Source organism: Anomalospiza imberbis, chromosome 8 (assembly GCF_031753505.1).
Source record: "Anomalospiza imberbis isolate Cuckoo-Finch-1a 21T00152 chromosome 8, ASM3175350v1, whole genome shotgun sequence".
Classification (NCBI taxonomy): Eukaryota; Metazoa; Chordata; class Aves; order Passeriformes; family Viduidae; genus Anomalospiza; species Anomalospiza imberbis.
This window is the reverse complement of record NC_089688.1, coordinates 27,998,123-28,003,709: the sequence shown is the minus strand read 5'-3', so window position 1 is coordinate 28,003,709 and position 5,587 is coordinate 27,998,123. Positions and strand designations below refer to the sequence as shown.

Sequence of the window (5,587 nt, the reverse complement as noted above, 5' to 3'; positions counted from 1 at the left end):
AGAAAGCGTATTTCTTTAGAGATGATACCTATCAACAGCACAGTGAGTGCCAGAATTCCTTCTCTATAAAAATAAAGAAAATATCCTGGAAGTGACTACTACAATTAACAATACACAAGCAGAACCACTGAAAAGAGTTCCCCAAACCTCTCAGTTATAACACATCTACATTGATTTGGCAAAGCAGATAACAGCTTTTCTCATACTTGTGAAGAAGAAAAATTGTCAAGAACACATGTAAAAGTTACTAGCATATAAACTGCAATTTTATAATGCTTTAATAATGGTGATGAAAAATAGAGACACAGTTGGCACAGGAGAAAGAAGGAATACCATCATCTTAAAAGTGAAATTGGCACAAAGCCAAAGAACAATATTATTTTAATGAGACTGCTGAGGAATATCGCCCTTCTAGAATTTTGTACAAATTATCTGTCAAACTATTTAGGAATAGATGTCGTGTCTTAGCTAGAAATATACATTCAGGGAAGAATAAAAAACCTAACCAGCTGCCAATCCCCTGACTCATTGTCAATCAAATGGTTATAAATGAGAAAAAGATTATTGTCAGGCCAGTCACAATGAGGAGTTCAAATCACAGTTCCCTGACTTATTGTCAGTCAAATTGTATTATAAACAAGAAAGATGTGGCTGTCAAACCAGCCACAGTAGGATAGCCCTTAATACAGAGTACAAGACAAAGGAAAAATTATATCTAACATATTATAAGAGAAAGTTCATGTGAAATGGAGAAAATGCTGACTCTCATAAACAGCTTGATTTCTCCATTTTGGCTTTAAATGTCTCTCCCCTATGTGCAGGGAGTAGGTGAAGGAAAAGGGGAACCACCTTTCTCACCACTCACCCTGGAGCAGAAACTTGTCCCCATCAAGTGCTGTGGGGAAGAGATTGCTGCATCCACTGCAACCAAAATAGCATCACTAATCTGTCTGCACCCTGGGAATCCTTGACAGGTGCTTCTCAGCCATCTGCACTTCTTTTCTCCCTTTTAAATTCTTCTCCCTTTGCCAGCACACTGGACAAATTCTGGCTCTTGTGTGTGCACAGGCTGTCTGGAGAGGAGCAGAGCACCAACAGGAGGTCAAGGCAGGGGAACAGATGAGAATCTCTTGCTTGGGTAATTAGCTCTGATATTTGCAAGGCTAAGCAGAAATTTGGCGAGCAGGGCATGTGCACCCAGATGGATGAAGTCTAATTTGGGACTGAAAGAGAAAGAAGAAGCAAAAGCAGGATCACAACCATATATCCATTCACAATTTAGCCCATTCACTCTTTCTGCTGTTGTCTTTTTTCCCTACATTTATATAGAGATTCCTCTGGGTCACTCTTTCAGCCTCCCTCCATCCTTGTCTTTTCCTAAGATGTTATTTGGCTTGACAGTAATGCTGCCTTTAAAACATTAGTGTAATTGAACAAAAATGTTGCATCCTCTCCTTCATACTTAACCTTTAAAGGACACATTTATTCAAAAATACTCATCAAGGCCCTGCTTTTGACTTTCTGGCTGAATACACCTGCAGGATTCCCCAAATTTACCATGAACATAATAATGCAGGAATGAAAAATATGATAATGCTTAGGCTACTTTTACATTTTAGCTAAAAATGTAATGTTCATTTGTGGAAAAGGTCAGGATACTCTTTAGGGTTTTTGTGTTCAGTGCCACAGTTTTCACAGTTTCCTATTTACTAGTTATACAAAGAAGATGTAGTTTAATCTGGTTTTCACCCAGGAAAAAATGTTAAGGATTCAAGACTGGCCTGTGAAAGAGGAGGAGTCTTTGACTTGTTCAGCAAAGAGATTGAGACTAATTTCTGCACAGGGAAAATAGGAGCCCTGTGGCTCTGGGAAATTATATTTTTTATTAAAAAAAAAAAAAAAAAATATGATGGAAAGAAATAAATTTTGAGGCTGGCCAGGCAAAAGGACTAGAATTTTAGATTTAACATTTATGGTGATACCATGGCTGCAGAGGCTTCACTAACATAGTAACAGCAGTGGAGTAATTCAGGAGATGGTGAAGAAAAAGGAGATGATTGCTGGGATTAAGGGAAAACCTCTCCTTTGCAGTTTTTTCAGTCTAGAATGTTCTGTCTCCCAGTGTCAGTCACTGTCCTGCACACAGGACTGAATCACCATCCAGCCAGAGGCACTGGGTGGGGTTTTTTCCTGCTAAAGGCAAACTAATTAATGTTTGCAAACTCTTTTCAATCTGCTGGTATCACTGCAACATATCAGCAGTTTAAATACTCAATATTTTAAGTACATAGAGGACTGCCATGCTGCCAGCCTGATAAATATCAGAGGATTAAATTTGCCTAGAAAACTGAAGTAGTTGCAAATTAATTTAGTATACTTAACCTGCATTTAGGAGAAGGAAAACCCCTTCATTTTAATATTGTAGCTCCATAAGATTTTATGTGCATATCATTTAAGTCTGTTCCTAAGTACATAAGAGGCAAGTAATGCTGTTTCTTTGGGCAGATGGATACATCACTAAAAATCACAAACCCATTAGATCAACAAGGACTATCTAATTATCATGGGGAAATAAAGCAAATAAATCTATCTGGTATAAATTATTGGCTTATGAAGTCATACATAATGAAATAAATATTTAATTTTTCTGAAATCCAAAATCTTGCTTTAGAAACAGGAATATTAAAAATTAATTTCCATTTCTTGTGATGGGTACAGTGTGGTTGAGTGGTTTCAGCATGTGCATGTACTCCCAGGAGCTGCTGAATCCTATTCCTGGTTCTGACAATGATTCATACCCTGGACTGAGACAAATCATTCAACCTCTCTGTACTCCTTGCCCATCTGTAAAGCTGAGATAATGCTGACCTGCTTCACAGAACCATTAGAAGAATTAAGAAACATCTGTTCTGCATCTTGAAGACATGAAATGCTTTAAAAATACAAAGTACTTTTATTCCAGGGCTTGGAGACTTTTGTGTTGTCACTAAAGTTCTTAGCACCTGGCAGGAGTGATTTTTCCTTCAATAATTCAGCCAGCTCCCTGTTTCTGTAGGATTTATTATTTCACTCTCCTGACTAGGTCTGTCACCATTAAGAGAGAGATGTTTACTGTGAGGTGGCTCTTCCCTGGAAATAATTGGCAGCAAGTTCCTTGTGGAGGCACAGGAGAGACTCATCCTCTGCAAAAGGCTCCAGCCCTGACAACACAGGTCCTGCTCTGCCAGCACAGACTCAAACAGAGCCTTCTTCCTAATTATGGAGAAAACACGAAGGAAAAAGGCCATTAAGGGACAGAATGTTATGCAATGGGAGCACATTCTAAGAGAGGAAAGGTTTCATAATTAGAACATTCCCTGTGCATCTCAATAGGAACAGCTTCTCCACAAGGGATGAAAAAAATATTTCTTTTCATCAGGAATTTTGCAAGCTGCATGGAATAATGGAGTACAAATCTATGAATAAGACTGCAAGATTTGTATTTCAAAACAGAAGTGTAATTGGCCTCCTTTTTAAACAATCACATTTTATGCTGTACTTCATATTCAATCTACCCATTCTATGCAACAGACTTCCAAGATTATTTCTCTCTGTCTTCCTGCCTACTCAGGCAGTATTTATTTATCTCACTTCAGTATTTATTTACTTTTCTGAAGGAAAAGTTAAACAAACTTAGCAGTACCATATTTTTTTAACTGACACAATTTCAAGTAAATTCTGTTTGTATGCCTGAAATTCCAGTAAAATATTTTAGATCTGTAGGAATGGGCCTTATATTCTAAAGCAGACATTCCTTAAAAAAATGAGAACAACTGTGCAGCTGACAAAAATAACACATTTTTTAATTGACTAGTTAGAAAGATAAGATTTGCACCTTATTTTAATCAGAGGTGGTTTAGAGGTGGCTTTACTTGTCTGCTGTGCTTGAGTGGCATTAGCAATGACCTTTGCATGATTAACTGGAAAGCCTAACCTGGAAAGATAGCCAGCTCTGCCTTAATTGCCATTATTATGAACACACTTTGGCCTTGAAGTCTTTAGTAGGCTGTAAAATAATGTCTATTCCAAATAAGCTCTGTTCTCTGCTACCTATCCATCTCCCTTATACAGTCACGGATTACAAGAGCAGAAGTAATTGTTGTCATCTCACCTCCTCCTTCAGACTGATCTTTTGGATGTCCTTGCTGGTGAGTGTCCTTTAGCCCTCATCAGGCTGTGTTGGAGCTAAGTTCATCCTCCTAGGAAGTTAAAGGTCTTGAATCAAAGATTTCAAGTATCCATTCTGCTTTTGGACAGTTACCTGTTTATCTCACCAATTAGAAATATTGTTTCTTATTTTCAAGCAATGAGTAGTTTGGCTGGATATTGTTATGCTTTTGTGAGAAAGAGAAAGGAGCTGTCACTAGGAATGACAAAGTATTTGTAGGCTGATCAGATCACATGGCAATTTTCTTTTAAAGAAGAGTGAGCTAATTAAGCCTCTAAATACATGGCAGGTTTTCCAAACCTTGAATCATTTCTGTAGCCCTGTAGTGAACCCTCTCCATTCTGTCAGCTTACTTTCTGAAAAACCCTATTTTAAGATGAACTTAATCATGTCACTGCAGCTTCAGCTAGAAGGCAAATGTTTCTAGAAATCACAATACTCCACTGCTCTTTCTGTAGATATGTAAATCTGTGCTCACAGGAGAAGGATAAAGTGACAATAGCTGAAATAATCATTTTACCATCCAGCTACCAAACTAATTCCCTTCCACGGATGTCACACACAGAACTGTTTCCAGCAAATAATTGAAAATACACAGGCTAAACTTTGACTCCCCATAACCAAAACTGACCAGAAGCTGTGTGGGCCAGAAAACTGCTTCAAAAGCAGTTGTCTCTGCTGCAGCAATGTCCTTTCTTTTTAGGCAATTCCCATCATTTCACCAATACCATCTCAGAATTCACCAACCTGGGGCATTTCAAGGGGCTCACAGGTGTTGTGCTTCAGGTCTGGAGGAAGGATTGTGCTGCTGTGGCCCAGGGAGCTCAGCTCTGAAGATGCTGCTGGGCAGAGATGGAAGAACAGGGTCACAGGGCAGCTGGAATCCAGCAGAATCTGTAAAGGATGGGGCAGCCCACCAGAGCACAAGTATGACAACCCTGTGAAACCCCAAAGCAAGGAGGAATGGTATTACAAAAGTGGGGTTTTTTTCTGTGCATTGAACATTTTGTATGCTACTCTACATACATTCCTCTGTTGATAGTTGTCTTTATATTCTGCCCTTTCTCAGTGCCAATACAGTGCCCCAAACAAGTCATAATTTCTAAAATATGTAAATGTTCCAGCTGACCTTATGAACAGCTATAAAATTGTAATGTAAGGGTTTGAAATCCTACACAAAATGGCAATATCTGAGAAGTCCTTCTATTGTTGTTGCTTTCCATTCAGAAAAAAATAAAAATGCAAAAATACCTAAATTCCCCAGAACAAATTTCACAGCCCAGGAAAAGCAGAGTTCATATGGAAGCCATTCCCAAATCCACCATGACTGCCACCAACGAATCTGCTTTAGATAAATTTTTCAATTTCCTTTTGCTCCAT

At 38.5% G+C, this 5,587-nt stretch overlaps 1 long non-coding RNA gene across 1 annotated transcript; it reads right to left on the bottom strand.

Annotated features, from left to right (window-relative positions):
* Positions 1–255: 255 nt before the first annotated feature.
* On the bottom strand, positions 256–5,133 carry LOC137478582 (uncharacterized). The gene is made up of 4 exons (XR_011001674.1): positions 4,839–5,133; positions 4,151–4,308; positions 3,555–3,650; positions 256–1,223 (listed from the first exon to the last, which is right to left on the bottom strand). It is a non-coding gene; the product is annotated as an uncharacterized lncRNA (long non-coding RNA).
* Between the last annotated feature and the right edge of the window lie 454 nt (positions 5,134–5,587).